Source organism: Lissotriton vulgaris, chromosome 10, assembly GCF_964263255.1.
Source record: "Lissotriton vulgaris chromosome 10, aLisVul1.2, whole genome shotgun sequence".
Taxonomy (NCBI): Eukaryota; Metazoa; Chordata; class Amphibia; order Caudata; family Salamandridae; genus Lissotriton; species Lissotriton vulgaris.
In genome coordinates, this window is record NC_141698.1 from 425,317,666 (window position 1) to 425,342,849 (window position 25,184).

The window sequence follows — 25,184 nt, forward strand, 5'->3', positions numbered from 1 at the left end:
AAAGCGGTTTTCCATGTGAGAAATTGCAATTCACACTTATGTAAAGGTTCAAAAGGGAGCCCCATGAGCCTTGTAAGCACAATGTTTAGGTTCCACACTGGAGATGGTGGTAACCTAGGAGGAATGATTCTCTTTAATCCTTTCATAAAAGCTTTAATTGCAGGTACTCTAAATAACCACATATTTTGTCTGTTTTGTAGAATGGCTGCAAGATGCAAACGTATAGATGAATATGCTAGATTACATCTTTGTAAATGGAGAAGGTAACAGATGATATTTTGGATGGAAGCATCTAGAAGATCAATTTGATTGTTAGTGCAGAAAATGGCAAATCTCTTCCATTTTGCAGCATAGCAAGCTCTAGTAGTAGTCTTCTGGCTTCTTTAATGATATTCATACAGTCTGGTGGCAGGTTAAGGTAACCAAACTCTAAGACTTCAGGAGCCAAATCGCCAGATTCAGTTGGCATGGATCTGGATGCCGGATGTCTCCATGGTTCTGCGTTAGCATTGATGGTGTCAGAGACAGTCTTTGGTGTGGAACTAGAGAGAGTTCTAGCAGTGTCGTGAACCACGGTTGGCGTGCCCATGTGGGAGCTACCAGGATCAGTTTGAGAGACTGTTGTCTGAGCTTGCATACTACTAGTGGTGTTAGTGGGGTTGGCGGAAAAGAGTACGCAAAACTGCCTGACCAGTTCATCCATATTGCATTTCCCTTGGACAACGGGTGTGGAAACCTGGCGGCGAAGGTTGGGCATTTTGCGTTTTCGTGTGTGGCAAACAGGTCTATGTCTGGATGACCCCACGTGTGAAAGGATGGTTGAAGAACTTGCAGATGTAGTTCCCATTCGTGAATCTGTTGTGTCTGTTGACTTAACAGATCGGCTATCTGATTGTGAACTCCTGGAAGTTGTTCTGCAAGCAGATATATCTTATGTGGAATGGCCCATCTCCAAATGTTTTGTGCGAGCTGGGACAGTTGCAGTGAGTGTGTGCCTCCTTGTTTCTGTATGTAGTACATGGCTGTCATGTTGTCCCTCCGGATTAGGACAGCTTTGCTTTGTATGTGTACTTGGAAGGACTTTAGTGCCAGGAAAATCGCTAGCAACTCTAGGTGAGCAGTCCATCTTCCCTGAGTTGTGTAGTGGAGCAGATGGGCTCCCTATCCGGTCAGGGATGCGTCTGCTGTCAGTACTATTTGTGGAACAGGCTCGAGGAACGGCCGCCCTCTGGACAAGTTTTTGGTGTTTCACCACTGCAGAGAGCGATGTGTGCGGCTGTCCACCAACACCAGGTCTGTCAGTTGTCCTTGTGCCTGATTCCACTGATGTGCTAGACATTCCTGCAATGGAAGCATTTGCAGTCTTGCATATGGTACAATAAAAATGCAAGATGCTATCATGCTTATTAGTTGCATGAACACTTTGGCTGGGAGAGAGTGTATGTTCTGAAACCTTGTGATTAAGGCTTGAATGCTCTGTATCCTGGCTGGATGGGATAAGCTAGAGCTGTATTGGTGTTTATGGTAGCCCCTAGGTATTGATGTACATGAGAGGGCTGTAGATGTGACCTGGTGTGGTTTATCGTAAACCCCAAGTTGTGCAGTGTCTGAATTGTGTGAGATGTGTGTTGAACACACTGGTTGAATGACTTGGCCTTTATGAGCCAATCGTATAAGTATGGGAAGACATGGATCTGTTGTCTTCTGAGATGTGCTGCTACTACTGCTAAGCACTTTGTGAACACTCTTGGTGCTGTTGTTACCCCGAATGGAAGGACTTTGAATTGATAGTGTTGTCCTTCTAGCACAAACTTGAGATACTTCCTTTGAGAAGGATGTATGGGAATGTGAAAGTAGGTGTCTTTGAGGTCTAGTGTAGTGAGGAAATCAATGCAATAATGCGAGCACTTGTAAAAAGATCATGTGAAAATTATCTGAGTGTATATACAGATTGAGATGCCTCAAATCTGGAATTGGTCTTAGTGTCCCATCCTTTTTTGGTATTAGGAAGTAGAGTGAGTAGACCCCTGTTCCTTGATGTTGCAATGGAACTAGCTCTATTGCATCTTTTTGTAGCAATGAGAGAACCTCTTGTTGGAGCAGCGTTAGATGTTCTGTGGACATTGGACACTGTCTGGGTGGAATATTTGGAGGGGTAGCTGTAAGCTCTAGGCAGTAACCATACTGGATAAACTGTCTTACCCACTTGTCCATAGTGATGGAATTCCAGACAGGTAGGAACTGTGCTAATTTCCCCCCTACAGGAGTGGTATGCTGTTGGGGAGCTGAAGGAAGTCACTGTTTAGTGGTGGAAGAGGATCGATTGTTGTTACCTCGACCTCTTCCCTTATTGTTATTACCTCTGTAGCCTCCTCTAAAGTATCCTTTATTAGAGGATGCTTGTGTATTAGTTTTAAAGGAAGCTGAATTGTCTGCTCCAGCTTGTTTGGAGCCTCCTCTGTAAAAGGAGCGACGAAAGGAGCCTCTTGCTTGGGTGGACTGCAAAGCTCCCATAGACTTGGCTGTATCAGTGTCTTTTTTCATTTTTTCAAGAGCTGTGTCTACTTCTGGACCAAACAACTGTCCTTGGTTGAATGGTTGATTTAAGATAGTAGTCTGTACCTCTTGCTTGAATCCTAAAATGCGTAGCCATGCGTGACGTCTAAAAAGGACACCAGTGTTTATTGCCCTGGATGCAGTGTCTGCTACATCTAGTGCATTTAATGGAGGCATTAGATATAAGCTTACCCTCTTGTATGAGGTCATCTGCTTGTGCCTTATATTGATCATGTAGATGTTGTAAGAGCTTCTCTAGCTGATCATAGTGAGCCCTGTCATATCTTGCTAGAAGGGCCTGTGTGTTGGCAATGCGCCATGCATTAATAGCTTGGGCAGCTATTCTTTTTCCTGAAGTATCTATGATTTTGGATTCTTTATCAGGTGGTGGTGCTTCTCCTGATATTTGTGAGTTTGCTCTTTTCCTAGCGTTTGAAACTACTAGGGAGTCTAACGGTAGCTGTCCCTTAATGTAAGCAGGATCCCTAGAGCTGCTCTGTACTTTTTTTCTATCCTTGGGTTTATGATTCTAGCCCATACAGGATCTTTAAACACTTCTGGGGCATGTTTAATAACTCCTTTAATAATTGGCGGTATTTGCATAGATTTTTGGGAATATTCCAAAGTGTCTTGTAAAAAATCCTCTTCTGCCTCATCTGAATGCATGGTGACATTGTGATAGATGGCAGCCCTATTAATTAAGTGTCCAAACCCAATATTGTCTTCTGGAGGAGAAGGTTTAGATCAGAGGTCTTCAAACTTTTTGATGCCGAGACCCCCTTGTAAAACCTTTTTAGGGGTAAGGACCCCCTTCTGATAAAAGTTTCTAGAAACTGGTACTCCTCATCATCATCTTTTGACAACCATAAATGCGCCTGTTAGACCTCATCACATCCATCCATCATTCATCCACCCACACTTTCACACATCCATCCATCCTTTCATCCTTCCATCCATCCTTCATCCATCCACCCTTTCATCTTTCCATCCATACATCCATCCTTTACCCATCCACCCTTCCATCCATCCACACATCATTCATCCACCCACCTTTTCACACATCCATCCATCATTCATCCATGCAACCTTTTATCTATCCATACATCCATCCTCACATCCATACATCCATCCTTAATCCATCCACCCTTTCATCCATACATCCATCCACCCACCCTTTCATACATCCATCCACCCATCATTCATCCCCCCACCTTTTCACACATCCATCCATGCATCATTCATCCATGCAACCTTTTATCCATCCATACATCCATCCATTGGTCCACCCTTTCATCCTTACATCCATACATCTATCCTTCATACATCTATCCTTCACCCATCCACCCTTTCATCCTTACATCCATACATCCATCCTTCATCCATCCACCCTTTCATCCTTCCATTCATACATCCATCCTTTACCCATCTACCCTTCCATCCATCCACCCTTTCATCCATCCACCCACCCACCCACCCTTTCATCCATCCATCCACCCATCATTTATCCCCCCACCTTTTCACACATCCATCCATGCATGATTCATCCATGCAATCTTTTATCCATCCATACATCCACCCACCCTTTCATCCATCCATCCACCCTTCATTCATCCCCCCACCTTTTCACACATCCATCCATGCATCATTCATCCAAGCAGCCTTTTATCCATCCATACATCCATCCATCCTTCATCCGTCCACCCTTTCATCCTTCCATCCATCCACCCTTTCATCTATCCATCCATCCTTCATCCGTCTACCCTTTCATCCTTACATCCATACATCTATCCTTCATCCATCTATCCTTCACCCATCTAACCTTTTATCCTTACATCCATACATCCATCCACCCTTTCATCCTTCCATCCATACATCCATCCTTTACCAATCCACCCTTCCATCCATCCACCCATCATTCATCCACCCACCTTTTCACACATCCATCCATCCATCATTCATCCATGCAACATTTTATCCATCCACCCATTCATCCTCCCATCCATACATCGATCCATCATCCACCCACCCTTTCATCCATTCATCCACCCATCATTCATCCCCCACCTTTTCACACATCCATCCATGCATCATTCATCCATGCAATCTTTTATCCATCCATACATCCATCCTTCATCCATCCACCCTTTCATCCATCCATTCACCCATCATTCATCCACCCATCTTTTCGCACATCCATCCATCATTCATCCATGCAACCTTTTATCCATCCATACAGCCTTCATCCAGCTACCCTTTCATCCTTCCATCCATCCACCCTTTCATCCATCCATCCTTTCATCCATCCACCCTTCCATCCATCCATCCTTCATTCATTCACCCACCTTTTCTGGACCTCTCTCATGGGGTTGGGGGGGTCAGTATCTCTTTGCGTGTTTTTCATTCTTTCCCGATCATGGGAGGGCATCTCTGTGCCTCCCGGCTGGGGGCGGGGGATGTGTCACGGGACCCACAGCTCCAAGCGCGCAATATCCATTGACCTCAAAGGGCAGGCTACAGCCTGCTCCCCCAGCCCCCCTCCCCCACATCCCCTCCTCCCCCAGCTCAACGGCTTCAGGGACACGCACACACACAGCCACACCCGAGTACTTGACAGGTCTTTAAAAGACCTTTTACTTGTGAATGAGGCTTTGATGTTTTTCACACCTCGGTGTGAATTTGGCCTCACCGTTCGATCAGCCCAAGCCACGAACAGAATCTGCGACCCCCTTCAAAGGACTCCACGACCCCCCTGGGGGTCGCGCCCCACAGATTGAAGACCTCTGGTTTAGATGGATATATATGTGGGTCAGGAATATCTGGTATATCCTGTGGATTTGGATATTCCCAGTCTGGTGAACCTGTTGAGTAGGGAAAAGTGTCATCTGGGTCTTTCCCTCCCTCCATGCTATACTGATCATCATCAGCATCCTGAGGAGGTGTATGTTGTGGAGAATGAAGAGGAGAATTTTGAGGTAAAATGTTTTAAAGGGAGAGCAGGAGAGGGAGATACAGGAGAAGAAGGGTGCATAGGAGATGTAGCAGAGTCCTTCTTCTTGACAGGCAAAGGAGGTGTAGGTACTGTATCTGACTTCCTCTTCCTGTGTGGTGTGGTGGAAACATGTCCTGTTTCTGGGTCTATGTATATCCTCTTTTGCAGAGGATCAGGTCTGAAAAGCTCTTCTTCAGAAATTGCTTTCGGCAACGATTTTTTCGGCGCCGGGCCTGGTTTCTGTTTGTCTTTAGCCTTAGGAGTTATTGTATAGTCCTGTGGCGTACTGGTTCGAGGGCTTGGAGGCATCGGAAACAGGTTTTGTGGGTTTCGGGACCGAAGATTTTGGGGTGGAAGCAGGTTTCATTGGTTTCGGTGCCGTATTGTCTTTAGGAGTCAACGGTTTCTGGGTCTTTCGGAACCGGGACGTCTTTCGGTTTTGGTGCCGAGGGAGCTGGTTGTATCGGCATGTGCGGTTTGCTCGGTATGGAGCTACCGGAAGGCTTTAACATTTTCTTCGGAGACGGGCTCGATGGCGGGGCTTTCAAAGCAATGTCTCGGTCTCGACTGGGCCCCGAAGGCGGAGTTTTGACCTTAGCCTTAGGTTTAGGTGGTTGGGCTGGGGTAGGGGCAGACGTACTCACGCGTTGACCTGATGGTATGGAGTCATCGGAGTCGTCTGCCTCAAATACGATCTGGAGATCATCGGAATCTTCCTCGGGGACACATGGACCTTCGTCAAAGATATCCACCGGTTCCGGAGCGGATCTCTGCATGTCGCATCGACGGGCCCTCCGATCTCGAATGGTCTTCTTGGATCGAAAGGATGCACAAGCTGTGCAGCTCGACTCGTTGTGTTCAGGTGATAAACACAGGTTACACATCTCGTGATGGTCGCTGTTTGGAAATTTTGCTCCACACCCGTGGCATCTTTTGAATGGTGTCCTTTCCATGCGGTGTAGGCCTCACAGCGCGGGTCGGCCCGCGTCGACGACCGGAATCGAAGTGATGAGGTCGAGTCTATGTATATTGAAGTTAAAGTTTGTTTTTAGAACGTGTTGCGCGTCAAAGTCTTCGAAAAGTCGATTTTCGAACCTGAGCAGAAAAGTTGCATCCGAACCCAGTGGCGGAAAATAACAATCTAAGGATGGAGCGATGCCCATGCGCACTATCGTCCAAGGGAGGAGTTACCTATCTCGTGACTACAAAGACTTCTTCCAAGATGACAACATGCAATCATCCGAGCCCAACACCAGGTGGCGATCTAATGCACAGTGTAAGAATCTGCAGCTCATATGCCTCGAACAGTTTGTTACCGAACTTCCCAGTTTTGGGTAAAGCCATTATGGAGCTGTGGAGTTCGGAATAACCAACTCACAGACCATATACTCTTTATAGCTTTTATGCACTTACAATGTCTAAAAATTGACTTAGACACTGTAGGGATACAGGGCTCAGCCAACTGTACCCTCGCTTGTTGTCTAGTGAACCCTGCTAGAGGGTTGGCTTACAAAGGCCACAGGCAGTGGGCTGCGGGTATGTCAACTCTTCACTTTTCTCTGCACCAAAAAACATACAGCCTGCAATGGCAGTGTGTTGATGTTAAGGTAAAGGGTCCCTATGGGTGGCACAATAGGTGCTGTAGCCCTTAGAGGCCTTCCCTGGTCACAGTGCCCTTGGTACCTTTTATTAGGGGGCTTATCTGTGGCCAAGGATTTGCCAATTGAGTGTAGAAAGGTACAGCTTTGGTGAAGAACACAGGCCCTAGAAAACGGATTGGTAGCATTATGTGTCAGGCAGAAAATGGGGAGGTAACCCTGCAAAAAGGGGCACTTTCCTGCACTGGTAAATTATAATCCCTGCACAAACAGGAGAATGCAATAACAAATGATGCAAGGTTTATTGCACCTGGTAATTTCCAGGTGATATACAAATTGCTCAGCTTCTTACATTTCGAAAGTTCAAACACAAGGGATTATAATGAGGACAAAAAACCTTGTATTTAGAGAGACAAGCAAATTTAGTGCTGTAAGCAAAAATAACCGGACGTAATTTCCCAAAAGTTCAGAACAGGCGAAGATTAAGGCATCTAATAAATTCTAAATCAGTAGTGTCTAATTTTTCATGGATATCGCATCCAACAACTAGCTACTCCTAATCAGGCCCTTTGTCTCCAATCAGCGATTGTGAGTGTTCGTTTCCAACAGTAGGCAGCATAAGGAATCCAGATCTGCTTTCCTGAGGCTGTAATGTGAACCACAACACCGGAATATCAGGATTTCTGGGGTTCTGGCCACTCTTCTACTGTGAAAAAACACCAACCGAAATTCAGTTATATCACTGGATTTGGGGTCTTTATTCTCACCTTGCAAGGTTTGCTTTGGCATAGAAACCAAGCTGACAGACAAGCACTCAAGTTAATTTCCATGCCAGAGAGTACCTCAGTGGTCTATGACCCTGCAAAGACTCGCCAGGTTTCCTTAGGCTAAAAGAATGCTTTGTTGTTGGCCTCCAGCTTGAATCTTGCTTGCCTGTGACTAACAGGCAAATGAATTAGAACCACAACAACAAACAGCAACTGAAACTTTTTGAGGGCATAGTTATTTCTGAGAGACTGTTCTTTTGCAATCCGCAGGCCACCAATCTTATACCTTAAAGTCAACATATCTTTCCACATATACCTCTGTTGGCTATATCTTATCAGTTAGGTACTGCAGTGGCTCAAGTGACCTCGCTTACACTAAAACTTGTATGAAATCAGCACATTTCTTTGGAAAGCTGCCTTAAATGGCACCCCCAGACACACTGCTTTAAGTGCCAGCAAATAAAGGAAGAATTTCGAATGCGCAATCTACCTGTGTGAATGGATTTAATTTTTAATGGACAATGAAAATAACCCTGCTAAATTCAAAACAATGGCTCTGCCGCAGAGGAGAAACATTGTGAACTTAAAACGCAATACCCTTTATTGGCACGTTGGTGACCGATGGCAACCTGTTAGACGCAGTTCATTTAGACCTGACCCGCCATTAGCAAGTCTAGTCAGCACAGTCAGAAGTAGGCTTATTATTAGGCCATTACAGCACTGATGAGAATACTGAATTTAAACTGGTTCTACCAGCTGTAATGTCATGTAGCGCTTTGGCATGTGGGTGTCCATTTAAGTCTGGGCAGAGCAGAGTATGGATATGGAGACCATTGTATTTAGTTGTATTCTGTTATGTTTAAAAGTGTCCCCTACTGGTCACTTGTTGGCAAAGTGAAAAGGCCTGCCCGTTTAGTGAACAGAAGTCAGCTATTTCCAGTTGTGCAGAGCATCATGTCATTGGATAAAGTGCCAAAAGACTTCGCTGTTTGTTTCACTTTGCTGAGGTGCACAGATGTCTTTTGCTTAGCTCTTCGGGTCGGAGGCATTTTTGAAAACGTGTGGCTTTGATGCAAAATTGTGGAAGAATACATTTAACTTCGGAAATCTACTTTTCACAACTGTACGTGTTCTGTAAGTATTAAAAAACTAAAACGTTATACATATAGTGTAAAAAAATCTGATTAATATCAAGGACTTGATGACTTAAGGTTTTCAATAGGCATGCTGCCACACATTCCCAACACTACAAAAGCCTGTGTCCTGTTTTCAAAATGAACCCAGAAATGAATTCAGGAAGATGTACACCCGACTGGATTTATCTGATCTGGAATAGTGAGGTGGGTACTGCAAGACGAGGGAGAAGAGATTGGAATGAAAATAGCTATATTCATGAATTGGATAACTTCAACTAAAAATTAAGACTCTACAACAGCAAAAAAATATAAATGTTCAACAAGGTATTGGTAAAAACAATAGTTCTGCTTATTTTCCGAGTCTAAAGACCTTAAAACGCCTTCTGCAGTGAAAGAAAATCAAGAAAACGCTTTCCCTATGCAATGCATATGTGAGAAAACGATTTTAATCTGCAACTATTCAGATTACGTTTGGTAATGTAAAATGGCCCCTCTTACATTGAAATTAAAGCACTCCATAGGAGGCGGAATAGTACACCAAACAAGGAAGAGCTTGAAGTGAGAGGGAAAATACCCTTCTAGGTGTAGACAAAGCCCACCCAGGTATCAAGAGGCTGGCAGAACACTGCGCCCTCAAACAAGATATCAAAACAATCAAATGAGCCACAAATATGCACCCACACTCAGCAAAAACATGTTTGCATGGTATGTTTTTCCACACAAAAAAATCTGTTTTTGCGTTAGTGTGCAATATGTTACCGGGTATTCGCATATATATAGCAAAGCGTTTGACAAATACTTGCCCTGACTGGCACGTGCTCACAACTGATGAGTGATTGCTGTTGACACAGTGATCACTTCTAAGGGCCTGCCCAGTTCACGGTGAATTTACTAGTAAACACCCTTATCTTGTTTATGGTGCAATAGAATTGAAATGTATTAGAAAACACTGCACTTTTTTTAAGGACGTTTTCTTAAATGAGTCCGGAAAACAAACCTTAAGCAATGACTGGAAGCATTTTCTTTTTGGGAGCAAACGTACCGAGGAACCCCCTAAAACTAATCTGAGGAAAAATATTTTTGCCCACAAACAAATAGAAATACATAAAAATATACGGTCTTCATAGTATACGGTTGGTCTCCACGATGTACTCACAATTTCCTATTCAGTCACATTATGTGTAACTTCAAAAATTTCATTAAAACAGAAGAAAAACAATTTAGCGTGTTACCACTTCCTACCAAAGGGCAGCTGCAATAAGTGGCAGAAATATGGCGTCAATCTAACCTTCTGCAATAATCAGCCCAGGCCAGTCAGAACATGAGCGACTGCCTTGCTCATCAATAAAAGAGTCGTAGCTTTAATTGAGGTTGAGACATGACCGACAAATAGAGAAGTCTCGCATGCTTGTGTGTCTCCCCTGATGTAGATCACGAGTTCGAACCCGACAGGGCAAATATCCACCCACCCTTGAGAGCTAAGACAAGTAAGCGCCATTGCGTTAGGTAATGTCAACAGCACTTGTGTACAGCAGAAGCATGCTAAGGTCAATACAAAATAACAAGCCATTGGTAAATACAGGTGCACACTGTCACTCAAAGCCTCACACGACACTGCCTATCACTGTAGTCCAAACTAGGAGACAGCCATTTGCATAATCTATTTTTGAAGCTTTTTTTTAAACAAAATTGTAAACAGTTAAACGGGCGAACCTTACGGAAAGCAACGACCGAAGCAGGCACGTCTCCTTCAGCTTGCAGAACCGCCTCGCCGCCTCTCCAGCACGGCCTGCTCTCTGCACCGTCTCGGACAAAGGTGGAGGATAGGGTCTGCCACCTGTCTCGTGCCAACACGTCCCCTTTCCAGAGGCCTTATTGGCTCATTTGATAGAGAAGGTTCCGCCCACAGGCCAGAGCCACGGACAGGCTTGCAGCACCTACAGCCTGACAAATGAATGACATCTGCCCTTTTCACAGATTCTTCTAGAAGGGAACAAAGGCCTCGGAGGCCAGCTGCTGCGGGGCGACCTCGCCTAACCCCCACAGGAGACTTGAAAAGGAGAAGCTTAAACTCATTATCTATCTATCTATCTATCTATCTATCTATCTATCTATTTATCTGTCTATCTGTCTGCCTGTCTATCTATCTATATATCTGTCTGTCTATCTGTCTGTCTGTATCTATCTGTCTGTCTGCCAGCCTGTCTGTCTTGTGGGCGCACTGGTAACCGTATACCTTCATTAAGGGCCCAAAACGTTAACACAATAACACAACCACGTGAACTTGTAAGGAAGAAAACAAAGTGGCTTACATGTTGTCACTAAGTCACGGAGCCATCCTCATTTTAGGTGAACACACAGAAAGAAACATGACACACGGAGCAACGGGCTATCTTTTCCAAGTGACAGAACAGAGAAACAGGGGGTTCATCTTTTCGTTCGTTATTCGAAAACACAAAAGGCTGGGTCTCAATTGTATCCCTTCTGGGAAGTGTATCAGACCACTGAAATTGCACACGCTGCCAAAAGTGAATACCATCTGGAGAGGGGTGGGGAAGAGATGTTTCAGCAAAAATTAAAAGAACACTGCTGTCAGGATTTAAACACGTATCGCATTTACAAATGAAGCGGATAGCGTTGTACATCAATAACTCCAGTACAGAAAATCAATTGACAGCTTATTATCTGTTACCGACCGCCCCCTCCCACCACAATCCTTACAAATTGGTGCCCATTTCTTCACTATGCTTTTCTTGTAAAAGCACGAGTAGTGAAACCGAGTGCAGTCTGCGATATGTAGTCTTGGGGTGCTTCTGTTCTAAGTGATGTTACCAGGAATATGGCTACAGACCAATGAGAAAACTGGGGGGATGAATGGCGTTAGCCAGGGCTTTAAATTAGTCTTGGGGTGCTTCTGTTCTAAGTGATGTTACCAGGAACATGACTACAGACCAATGAGAAAACTTGGGGGATGAATGGCGTTAGCCAGGGCTTTAAATGGGCCCGGGTCCCTCAGGATGCGAGACAGGTTAGAAATACAAAAAACGGCCATTGGAACGGGTCTCTATCGGGCCCTGTATTCTTGTCGTTAACTTTATGGGCAAATAACACTGGTCGATTTCTGAACAATGAATGCCAAAAAAGTGAAAGTATTTTATTTCTGCGATTTAGTTCATGTTTACGTTTCACATGTTGTACTTACTATTGTCCTAAATCAAGGGTGGGGCGGCACGCTACAGGGTTCACCAATAATTACCATGTTTAAGCCACAGCGGCACTCCTAAAGGCCACGCTGCTTTTAGAGACCCCTCCCCCCCCCAAACACACTTTTTGCATCCCCCTAAAAGCCCTGGTGTGAGCCAATAAACATGTTTTAATATTTTTTTATAATGTATTATACTTGTGCTAAGGAATACATAATTTACTTCAAATACAATATGTAATCTTTGGGACTCATCCAAGCACAGCTATAGTCATTATTAATCTGCTCGAACAAGCCAATTACATTAACTTTGAGGTATACTGCAAAAAAAATGGTCGATTTTCGCATGACCAAAATGTGTCCGCGTTTAATTAAATGTCCATACCACATATGATGGCAAGATGTAAAAAATAGTCTTCCTTATTGCTCAATTGTAAATGCTATATACTGTTGAAGAATTAGCACCAAAGACGTGTTAATGTATTTTCACTTATTCATTAAATGAAATCAACTTTATTTCGGTTCTTGTTCAAAACCATAAAAGTGCATATACAGTAATACTCACAATTCACAATACTTTAGTTAAAATCACATATCATGATGATGAAGTGCAAAAAGTGCAAGGGCATAATTTCTTCATTACTTAAAAGACAGGAGATTGGAAAGATTAATTACATTACTTATTCATTATATGTATATAATTGGGCCAACATTTGTATTTTTTTTATTATTATTACAGAACCAACAATTTAGCAGATAATAGCCCCTGCATTTTAGGCACATCGTGCCACTGTCTCATCACGGCACTACCAACATATGACCTAACAAAATGCAACTCCGTTTTTTTTCGCTGCCTCACTACTTTTTGATTTCTTAATTTGCGCAGTCTTCTTTTCACTTCTAAAAACGTTGTCTCCGTTTTTCTATCAATATTTGTGTTACATCATAAAAATCACCCATAGTTGATTTTGGCTCGATTTGCACTGCAGGGGAGTACCCCTTTTTGATAGATGGTGAGCCCAATTTTTATTTATTTATCCAAAGCTCCTTTGTGTGCAATTAGTAGGCATCCTGTTGTATATACATGGATTGCTTGACCAATTCGGTTGAAATGGAAACAATTAAGTGATGCAAGAGGCTGATCCTGGCCATTATACCATAATCCTTGTGGCAAAAACTATCAAACATTTGTCCCACCAACTGTATCTACTATATGAAAATGTCCTAATTTGTTATCACTGTTCGCCGGCACAGTGACTTGTACCACATGTTGTACAATTTCAAAACAATCTGCGGGATAAGTGTAATAAAAAACAAAACAACCATTTGCAATGCACTGGTCTCGCATTTACGCGAGTTTGAGCTATTGCCATTGTAAATGACAATGCCTTTTATTTATGTTTTAGTTTTTAAAACATAAATAAACTGCATTGTCATTTACAATGACAATAGCTTGAACGCGCGTAAACGTGAGTCTTATTTCATTGCAAATGTTATAAAGTTGCCCCCCCCTGCTCGGCCCTAACGAAAGAGGCATGCAGTATTAATACAATAAATAAATAAGTATGTCTGTTATAGTTAAAGCAGACAGGCTACAATTTTAATAAATACATTAGGAAAGCCGTCAGAGCTCAGTGAATAAGTAATTGAGCGTGGCTGCTATAGTTAAAGCGGGCGCTATAATTTTATTAAACACATTACGAAAGCGGCCAGCGATAAGTAAATAAATAATTAAGCGCAGCCGCTATATTTAAAGCGAATATAAAGCAATGGGGTAACCCGGTTTTGTGCAGAACCTGGGGATTCGTACATTAAGTGAACAGTGGTTCTGTCACCTATTAGCTTTAGAGAGCGTCTAAATTCTTTGTAAACTTGGTCCCTCTACTATCATCTGATGAAATATGTCCAAACATACATTTAAAGACAGTGTGAGGTAAGTGAAAATATGTTTAAACCCAACTAGCAATGGTCTAGTTATTCCTTATTGTTTTGTACAAGCTGCCGTGCTATCAATACCATTACATCTGGTATCAAGATGGAACCTTATCTAAGGCCACACACAACCTCTATATATAGTCCTGAAGAAGACCCCCTTCAGACGATAACACAATTGAGCTAATTTCCAGGGGTCGAAACGACAACGCATAATTATCAAGTGGTAATGTTCACCCAGAACAATCCGGAATAACTAGACCATTGATAGTTGGGTTGAAACATATTTTCACTTACCTCACACTGTGTTTAAATGTATGTCTTGAATATATGTTAATTTGTGATGAAGTGTTGTAGAGTAGAGTGGCATAGAACGGAGTAGATTGTTGTTGAGTGGCCAAGACTGGAGTAGTGCAGGAAAGTGAAATGATATACAGTGGAGTAGGGTGTTTTAGAGTCGAGTGGTGTAGTGTGGAGTATCAGAGTGGAGTGGCAAAGAGTGGAGTGGCATCATGTGGAGTAATGTGTTCTGGAATAGAGCGGAGTAAAGTGGCATATAGAGGGAGTCGTGTAGAGCGTTGTAGAGTGGAGTAGAGTTAAACCGAGTAGAGCTTCAGAGTGTAGTGTCATAGAATGGAGTGGCATAAAGTATAGTGTTGCAGAGTAGATTGGTGAAGAGTGCACTAGTTTTGAGCAAATTAATTTTGAGTAAAGTTGTGCAGAATGCAGTGGCACAGAGTGCAGTGGTTTTGAGTAAAATGCTCTAGAGTGGCAATGGCATAGACTACAGTGACAGAGGGAAGGAGAGTGCAGTGGCATACAGAGATTCTTTCATAGTACAGTGAAGTGTTGTGGAGTGGTGCAGGGTAGAGTGCAGAGGCGTATAGTGCAGAGGCATAGAGCAGAGTGGTGTAGAGAGCAGGTGCATGGAGTGCAGTGGTGGAGAATGGATTAGAGTGGAGTGTTGTGGGGTAGAGTGTAGTAGAGTGGAGAGGTGCAGAGTTATGTGAGTGGCACAGAGTAGAGTGGTGTAGAGAGCAGTGGCGTAGAGTAAAGTGTTGCAAAGTAGAATAGAGATGCACAGAGTGCAGTGATGTAGAGCACAATAGTGTGGACTGGCGTATGGTGCAGTGTAGGGTGCCGTTGAGTTCAGTGGTAGAGAGTATAATCTTGCAGAATAGAGTGGCGTAGAGTGCATGGCGCAGACTAGAGTGGTGCAGACAGCGGTAGTGCAGAGTAGAACAGAGTGGCATAGAGCGCAATGGTGTAGAGTGGCATAGCATGCAGTGGGGTAGTGTTGTCAAGTAGAGTATAGTGGCCTTGAGTGCAGAGTAGTTAGTGTAGAGTGCAGAGTAGTTGGTGTAGAGTGGAGAGTAGTTGGTATAGAGTGCATTGATTGTGAGTAAAGTGGTGTTGAGTGCATTGGCTTAGAGTAAAGTGGTGTTGAGCTCATTTGCTTAGAGTAAAGTCGTTCTGAGCGCATTGGCTTAGAGTACAGTGGCTTAGAACGCAGCAGCACAGAGTACAGTGGTGCAAGGCAAAGTGCAGGGTAGAGTGCAAGGGTGTAGGGTGCAAGGGTGTAGAGTGCAGGGGCGTAGAGGCAAGCGTTGTAAAGTGGAGTGGTGCACAGGGCAGACTGCAGTGGCATACAGCAGAGGTGAAGAGTGCAGTGAAGCAGGGTGGAGTGATGCAGGGTGGAGTGATGCAGGGTGGAGTGATGCAGGGTGGAGTGATGCAGGGCGGAGTGATGCAGGGCGGAGTGATGCAGGGCGGAGTGATGCAGGGCGGAGTGATGCAGGGCGGAGTGATGCAGGGCGGGGTGATGCAGGGCGGGGTGATGCAGGGCGGGGTGATGCAGGGCGGGGTGATGCAGGGTGGAGTGATGCAGGGTGGAGTGATGCAGAGTGGAGTGATGCAGAGTAGAGTGCAGTGGCCTTGACTGGAGTGGTGTTGAGTTACATGGTAAAGAGTACAGTGATGCGTAGTAGAGTGGGGTAGAGTGCACTGGCATAGAGTAGAGAGGCGTAGAGTGAAGTGACGTAGAGTGAAGGGACAAGAGTGCAGTGGTGCACAGGAGATTAGAGTGGTATAGAGTGTAGAGAGCATTGGTGTAGAGTGCAATAGAGTGGTCCAAAGTATAGCACTAGCATAAAGTGATGCAGAGTAGAGTTGGTATAGAGTTCAGTGTTGGTGAGTGCAGTATTGAGAGCAGTGTTCTAGAGCCCATGAGAGTAGGTCAGAGTGCGGTGGGGCAGAGTAAAGCGAAAGAGTGCAATGGTGTAGAGTAGAATGGTGTAGAGTAGGAGTGCAGTGGCATAGGGTTTTGCAGAGGAGATTATAGTGGCATACAGTGCAGTGGTGCAGAGTAGACTGGTGTAGATTACAGTGTCGTAGAGTGTATTGGTTTTGAGAAAGTGGTCTAGAGTGCAGTGGCGTAGAATAGAGTGGAGTGGTGCAGAGTAGATGACAGTGGCGTAAAGTGGAGAGGTTTAGAGTAGAATGGTGCAAAGTGCAACAGAGTGGCGTAGAGTGCAGTGGCATAGAGTAGATTGTTTAAGAGTATGGTGCAGTAGCATAGGATGCACTCTCAGAGTTCAGTGTAGATAAGAGTGGATTGGAGTAGATTGCAGTGGTGTAGTATGGAGCAATACAGAGTGGGTGGCACAGAGTGTAGTAGCATACAGTGCATTGGCGTAGAGCGCAGTAGAGTGACGTTGATTGGTGCAGAGTAGAGTGCATTGGTGCAGAGAAGAGTGGTGTAGAGTTCAGTGGCGGAGATTGCAGAGTAGAGTGGCGTGAAGTGGTGTGGTGTAGAGTGGAGTGGTGCAGGGTAGAGTGCAGTTGCATGAAATGAAATGAAATGAAATGAAAAAGAAATTTCTAAAGCGCACTGCGGCCAAGCGGCTTCCTGGCGCTGAGGAGCACAACAGGTTCTACAGAAGGTCCCATGAGAGGTTAGTCGGGAAAGGCCTGAAGAAAAAGAAAAGTTTTAAGGGCTTTGCGAAAGTGGGAAAAGATGGGAATAGAGCGGATGGAAAGAGGGAGATTGTTCCAGATCTGGGGGGCCAGAACAGAGAAGCGGGTGCCCCCGGTTCGGGTTTTACGGAAGCGGGGGACATGAAGAAGAGAAAGAGAAGAAGAGCGGAGAGAGCGGCTGGGAGCATGAGAGAAGATAAGAGAGTTGATGAAAAGCGGGGCAGAACGAGCGTGCGCTCGGAAAGCCAGACATGCTAATTTGAACCGGGACCTGAAAAGAACCGGGAGCCAATGAAGGGATTTGAGGGCTGGGGTAATGTGGGAGGATTTGGGAAGACAAAGGATAAGACGGGCCGCCTGGTTTTGGATGGCCTGGAGACGGCGAGTTTCGTAGGCAGGGATGCCTACGTACAGGCAGTTGCCATAATCCAGGCGGGATGTAATAAGGGCCGTGATGATGGTTTTGAGGGCATCAGCAGAAAAAAAACGAGAGATCTTGCGAATGAGGCGGAGGGAAGAAAAACAAGAGGACACAACGGAGCTGATTTGGGCGTGGATGGATAGATCATTACTGATCTTGATACCCAAAGTCTGGACTGAGGGGACGGGAGAGGGGGGGGACCAAAAGAAAGGGGCCAATGGGCAGAGGACCAGGGATTGGATGAGCCGCCGGTAAGGACAAGCTCGGTTTTATCGGGATTGAGCTTCAAATGATTGAAGCTCATCCACTGGGAGATAAAAAGAAGAGTAGAACAGAATTTAGGAAGAGAGTCAACTGGGGAGGAAAGATCGAAGACGAGCTGGAGGTCGTCGGCGTAGTTATACACAGAGACCCCCAGCTCGAGAAGAGAAGAGATGAGGGGACGGATGTAAAGATTGAAGAGGAGAGGGGAAAGGGAAGAACCCTGAGGAACCCCACAGGTAACCGGGAGAGGGGGAGCAGAAAAATCAGAAAGATGGACTGCCTGTGACCTGCCTTGGAGGAAGGACGCGATCCAGGAGAAGGCAGTGCCTTGGATGCCCGCTGCGCTGACACGGTCGAGAAGGATGGCATGATCGACAGTATCAAACGCAGCGGACAAGTCCAAAAGGACCAAGGCCTGAGGGAGGTTGTTATCGGCCTTGCCCTTAAGTTCATCAAGGACCGCGAGGACCACTCCCTCAGTGGAGTGGCCAGGACGAAAACCCGCCTGGTGGGAGGCCAAAAGATGATTCTCCTCGATATAGGCGGAGAGGCAGGATGTTACATAACTTTCAAGAATCTTCCCTAGGTAGGGGAGAAGGGAAATCGGCCTGAAATTAGATGGGAGGGAGGGATCAAGACCGGCCTTTTTCAAAATAGGAAAAACAATAGCAGATTTAAAAGAGGGGGGGAACACGACCCGAGACCAAAGAAGTGTTAAGAAAAGTGAGGGGGGGGGCCAGACAGCTAGTGTAAAGAGTCCTAAGGATCCGTGCAGGGGCACAGTCTGCAGGAGAGCCCGACTTGACCTTAACAAGCAGGTCAAGGAAAAGCTCAGGAGAGATGGGTTCAAAATGGACTGGAGTGATGCAGTGTAGTGGCACAGAGTATAGTGGCACAGAGTCCATCAGCGTAGAGTGGTGCAGCATAGAGTGCGGTTGCAGAGTAGTGTGCAGCTACAGAGTAGAGTGCAGTGTTGCAGAGTAGACAGAGGGCAGTGGTGCAGAGTGGCATGGTGTAGAGTGGTGTAGAGTACACTGGCGTAGAGAGCAGTGGCAGAGAGTACAGAGGTGCAGAGTAGAATAGAGTAGCGTAGAGTGCAGTGACAGAGTACAACAGCATAGTGTGCAGTGGCATAAAGTGTTGTAGAGTACAGTGGCGTAGAGTGCAGTGGTGAAGAGTAGATTGGCATAGAGTGCAGTGGCGTAAAGGGCATTGATTTTGAGTAAAGTGGAGTAGAGTGCAGTTTAACAAAGTAGAGTGGTGCCGAGTGTAGTGGAGCAGATTGTTTCAGAGTAAAGAGGAGTGGTGCACGGTAAAGTATAGTGATACAGAGCAGAGTGGCGTCCAGTGCAGGGTATTTCAGAGTGACATAGAGTGGATTGGCATAGAGTGGATTGGCATAGAGTGCACCGGTAAAGAGTGGAGTGGTACAGCGAAATGTGCACTGGTGAAGAGCAGAGAGGTACTGCAACGAGTGCAGTGGCGACGAGTGCAGTGGCGAATACATAGTAGAGTAGTGTGGGGTAGAGTGCACTTGCTTAGAGCACAGAGGCATAGAGTGAAGTGGCGTAGTGTGGTGTGGTACATAGTAGTGTGGAGTGGTGCAGAGTAGCCTGCAGTGGTGTGGAGTGGGGTAAAGTCAAGTGTTAATGGTGCTGTAGCGCACTGCCATTACGACAAAACATTTTTTCAATTGAAATTACCATTACATTTGCACAGACACACAGTTTTACTGATGTAAATGTACAGGAATTTATGTAGCGCAAATCACCGAGCGGTTTCTAAGCGCTTGCTTAGGGAACCCGTCCTGGTATTCCCCTGTGAGATAGCCCCGGCAGGCTATCCGCAGGGTGAAAGCCAGGCATCCCGCAGCGAGGGGACGTTGTGGACATCAAGCAAGCTATTGCCTAGAGTCGCAGAGTGTGAACCCGTGAATCGAGTAGGCACCGGAGCAAGAATTGTCGAGTCCATGGACATTATTAGGGCTGACCTCTGCTTCCAGGTCTGCCTCCTCTAACCATTGAGCCACACTTCTCTATATAGCGCACAAACAATGAGCGGAAATGTCAACATCTAGAATATTGATTTCTTTTTACAATCTTAAAATATTTGTTTCCACCACACTTCAAAATTACAAATAAATTGCTTTATTAGTGCTTTCCTAATTCTGATATATTCTGAAATATCTGCACAGTTCACCTTCTGATATTTAAATTTTGTTGTGTGCTAGAAAAAAACGTTTCCTTTCACAGCAAGATAGTCACTAAATTCTCTTGCTTTGAAGTGAGAGAAAGTAAAGTAAACATCAAGCTACCTAGGAAGACAGGATGTATGACGTTACAACGCATACTTTTACAACGCATGCCATTACAATGAAACTTTTACAACGCAACATCCATTACAACGCATTCCATTACAACGCATGCCATTACAATGCATTTCTCAAAACTACCTTTACAACGCATTCCATTAAAACGCATACTACCTTTACAACGCATACCATTACAACGCATACCATTACATTGCATGTAGTAAGTATTGGATAGTGTAGGGGTAAAATTTACTATTCTAACTCCAGGGGGTGCAACAGTAGGGTAAGTGTTGGATAGTGTAGGGGTAAACATTACTATTCTAACTCCAGGGGGTGCAACAGTAGGGTAAGTGCTGGATAGTGTAAGGGTACTATGTGTTGTGATGGTATGCGTTGTAATGGTATGCGTTGTAATGACATGCGTTGTAGTGGTATGCGTTGTAGTGGTATGCGTTGTAGTGGTATGCGTTGTAGTGTCATGCCTTGTAATGGCATGCCTTGTAAAGGATGTTGCGTTGTAAAAGTTTTGTTGTAATGGTAGTAAGTTGTAAAAGTTGCGTTGTAAAGGTTGTTTCCCGGAAGACACAGCCTGCCCTTTGACCTCTGTCTTTGCATGGACATCAAATGTAACAAGATAAGAACAAGATTTAAAGGCCTGTTTACAGAAAGCGAGCACTCGTGGAAGAACACAGTAAATAGGCGATCCTCCACAGGAGGGATGAACTCAAGATGGACAGCCTAAAACAAATAAAGCCAGGAAATAGAAAGCAAGCAAATGTGAATTACAAAACACAAAGTCAATTGTAAGCAATAGCCGGAATGTATTCCCAGGGAAGCTTTCAAAATTTTCCCAATAAGTCGCTAGCAGTAGGCTTGGACCTAAAAAGTAATCACCGCGTTCTTGTGACGGAAAAGAAAATATGAAAGAGGCCAGCGACTTACGAAGCTCACTCAGAATATGAAAGAAAATATTTCTGACGGAAAGCAGCCAACACAATATTTTCACTGATGTAATTAACTGTATTGTATAGTATGTAGGTGTGCCATAGGAAGCAAACTATCTTGAAATTGTGAATGTGAAGCACTTGGTGTCCCAAGACAATGTATTTTGGCTGGATGATAATAAGAAAGGGGACAGATCCTTTGAGTCATTTTGTCACGTTTCATATATGCGAATGCACGTGGGAAACATTCATTTTCCCATTTCTTTGTTAGCTATTTTAACAGCCCTAGACGGAATGGATCTATCCAAGCCCTTCAATATCCATGTATTAAATACTCAAGCATGAGCAAGTTCTGATGACGCACAATCTATTTCAAGCGGCGGTCAATTGAAGAGCACTTCAAGCAGAGAATGTTTAATGATTTTCTGTTACTGTTATAGTCTTTAGTGCGGATGAGCCCTCAGGCATCAAGGGGAATAATATGAAAAGGAAATGGCCCCTGATCTCCGACAATAGTTCTGTAGTTTGAGTCGCTTCTAGATTCCCATGCTTTATCCTAGTCATACAGAATGGAGACTTTTTTGTGTCGACCATACTGCTAGTCTGATTAACACTATGACTGACTGATTCAAAACTCAAAGCCACAATCTACAAACCGTCTTGATCATCACACTGTTTTCTTTTCTCCATCACTTTTGGAAGCTGGTGCACTGCCAGGCCCAAAGAGATCACATAATGGTCGACCTAATCAGTTAGGCACAGAGAAAACGTTATTAAGGATTGTTCTTCGGACCAACGTCAACTCAAATGATTTTCCCTTAAAATGGGCATCACCACTAACTTTTTGCTCAGAAACCATTTATTCTGCACCTTCAAGTAAGTTTTTTTTGTGTTAGCAAGGAAGGCCTCAACTCAAATGTTAAAATAACCCAAAGTGGTCAGGTAAGGTTTATAGAAGGTTAGCTTTTAAGTACTCACATTTCTAATCCAAAATGGTATTTGAAATTTTTCAGTAAACTGACACCACATTACACTACATTAAGAGTTGTTTTATTTCTCTACGTGTCCACAAGGTGGGATCTTAGCTTTCCTGGTTTCATCAACTATGGCTGAACATTATAGTAATCTATAAATGTGCTTGGATATCAAAGTGATGACCTTTTCAAACAGAATTTTAAAAAACAATATTCAAGTATAATTAAAATTAAGAACTTTGAATACTACCATGCGTTTCTATCTGTTAACTCTTAAACAATAGGACCTCACATTTTGTCCAAGCAAAAGCCAAATGTATTGCAAAAAACACAAAGCCAGTGCTTTCCTAAGAAATCAAATTAATGTAAGTGGTACAAAGTTATCTATAGGCTGTCACCACAATGGATAACAAATTCTATCTCTTCTGTGACAAGATTTTCTCCCAGCATAATCCTATGAAGAAAACACAAGGTTTTGGTAAAAAACAAATGCCCAGCTTCCTGTGGCTTTTACCATCACCTGTTAACCAATGAGGAAGCTGCTGGTTCATGCAAGAAGGCAAGAGGAGCTGTTGCTGAGTAGGCTTTCACCTTCTATAGTGAAGAAGATCTCATGGTACAGCAGTGATGGCAGTACTGGCCCTTTATGGTTCAGACCTGATTTCATACGTTTTCTCAAGAAACAAATCAAACTCATTTTCATCCAGGGGTCAGTGAGGTGGAAAAGTTGATAGATCAGAAGGAAAAGAGCAGAGGGTTAGGGGTGTGGAAGGAGAGCGGGGTAGAAAGAGGAGAGGGGTATAGGTTTGCATGGGGTGGGGGGGGGGGGATGTTGTCCTGGGGAAAGGGGTCTTCCTCTTGGCAATCACTCCATCATGAAGTATGTAAAGTTCCAGGGTTGGATCATAGAGGAGGCTGAGACAGTTGTGGTCAGTCTCCACTAGGTTGTTCGGTTGCATGCTAACTGTATAAGCCAGAGCACTAGGAGATAGGTCAGACAGGAAAGTTTACAAAGTCCAGAGCTAGAAATCAGATTCAAGGGTCCCACATTTTGGTAGTTTATGGTCTATAGAGGACGTTAGTTTTTCCATTCCGATAAGGCCCAACAATTTAAATAGCCACTCAGAGTAGATTGGCGTGTTAACTGTGCCCTATTTAGACTTGATGACTTATTTGGCCACACACAGAGCCAGAGTGGTAGGGTTGCTTTTTTCTCTTTAAATTGTGCAGTAGTATGTGGTGCTGGCCATTTAACAGACACACCCCGTTGGACAGCAACTAACAACGCAAAAACAGAGGGATGGGCCACAACTCAGTCAGCAGTATAAGGACACCTTGGGAGCAGGACGGGACATCGGTCTGGCTATAGAAGTTCACAAAACAGAGCACATGTGCTTTGTGGCAATGTCTTGGTCCAATGTGCTCGCATAATTAGCACTGGCATTGCAGTGCAATGGCCTTTGGGAAAAGGTAGACTCTGACATAACGGAACTGATGGAGCAGGACATCTGACATAACGGAACTGGTGGAGCAGGACATCCTTTTGATAGTTGCTTGCACCACAGGGGCATAAATGCATAATCTTACATTGGCAGAAGTCAGTCATCAGGGGCTGAACTATACCTAGTAGGCGCAGTCAGGGGGTTGCAGCCTCATAATCGAACACTGCAAGGAGTAGTTTACACTGCTACTCTCTACTGTAAAGAGATTTACAATTTCAGAAGTCCCCTTTGTTATTCTAGTGGCTCTCCAGTGATATTCAAAGAGTAGTGGATTACAGCCCCAGTATTTACTAGATGTTTGTAGCTGTGCAGGGATCTCAGCTCCACGCACAAAATAACATCAAGGTTCCCACCACTTGGAACCAAATGCATAGAGTTCAAAATGATTGGAAGGGTAAATGCAGTCAAGATGTCAATGTTTCCGAAGCTATTATATTTGTTAAGGGCCATACCACTATTCATTGAGGAAAAAATAATGTCTAAACTGGAATCTGTCTTTATCAAATTTATTTGGCAATTTGGCAAAATAAGAAGGTCAACAAGCCTTCTCTCTCTCCCGCGGGAAAGGAGGGGGCTTGGATCTCCCCAATTTAAGGTTATACCATTGGTCCTGTCTTTTAACACAAATGACGACACTTTTCCAATCAGATGACCATATTAATAATGCCAGATCGGAAGTATATCAACTCCCCTCTATCTTTGAATTATTATTGGGAAGAAAGGCAACGGGTATTCTGTTATGTGAAGTAGATCGCAGATTCTATAAAAAAGCGAGATACAAAATTTTCGACAGCGCTTGGAGGGTATGGAAGGCTAGTAGAAAACTGTGCAATATCCCCAAAATTAATGCATATATTCATATTCATAGATTCAGTCTCTTTTCAAGGTTAGGGATTGAAAGGGACTTAAAAATCTGGAGGGATCTGGGCATCAAGGTATTTCGGGATCTAACGGATGGGGAAGGGATTATAAGCTTTGAGGCATTACAAAAGAGTTATGGTATTCCAGATAATCATTGGTTCGCCTATACCCAGGTTGATAGCTCCCTGAAGGCTATCAAACCAAAACCGCCTTCCCCAGCAAATAGGCCCCTCCTGGATGCATTGTCCAATGGATACAATAAAATTAAGCCTATATATAACATCTTTCTCACAGAGATTCACGATGATGTCGAAAAGACAGAGGTTGCATGGTCCAATAAACTTGGAAACCCAAATGTAGATGTTGACCTGGCTATAGAACTGAACAAAAGAATCTTTAGAGCCACAAACTTAAGAGCTCAACATTATAAAACGGTGTTCAATTTATACTTTACCCCGGCAAAATTATATACATGGGGGGTTAGATCAGATGACAATTGCCCAAGATGTGGGGGGGGGACAAGCAGATCTTCTACATATGTTTTTCTCTTGCACTCTCTTGACCCCAGTGAAGAAAGAGATCGAAAAATTATGGGAGGGGCTGCTAGGTCATAAGATCGATCCATCCCCTACCCTGATGATCTTGGGCACAGATTCTAATTTAAACTTGGGCAAAGAAGAAGAAGCCTTGGTGTTTATTTCTGTAGCCGTCCTCAGGATCCTGATCTCTGCGGGGTGGAAGGATATTGTTG

At 44.2% G+C, this 25,184-nt stretch overlaps 1 protein-coding gene across 2 annotated transcripts in view; it reads right to left on the bottom strand.

The window, feature by feature from the left end:
- ABCA3 (ATP binding cassette subfamily A member 3) overlaps positions 1 to 25,184 on the bottom strand; it is a 642,985-nt gene that overhangs the window by 578,991 nt on the left and 38,810 nt on the right. The window contains exon 1 of one of the 2 annotated variants that reach the window (XM_086941283.1): positions 10,760 to 10,777. The exons of the other annotated variant lie outside the window; for it this stretch is intronic. The gene's annotated coding sequence lies outside the window, so the exon portion shown is untranslated. Of the gene's footprint in view, positions 1 to 10,759; positions 10,778 to 25,184 lie in introns of those variants that run through there. 2 annotated transcript variants of the gene reach the window in all.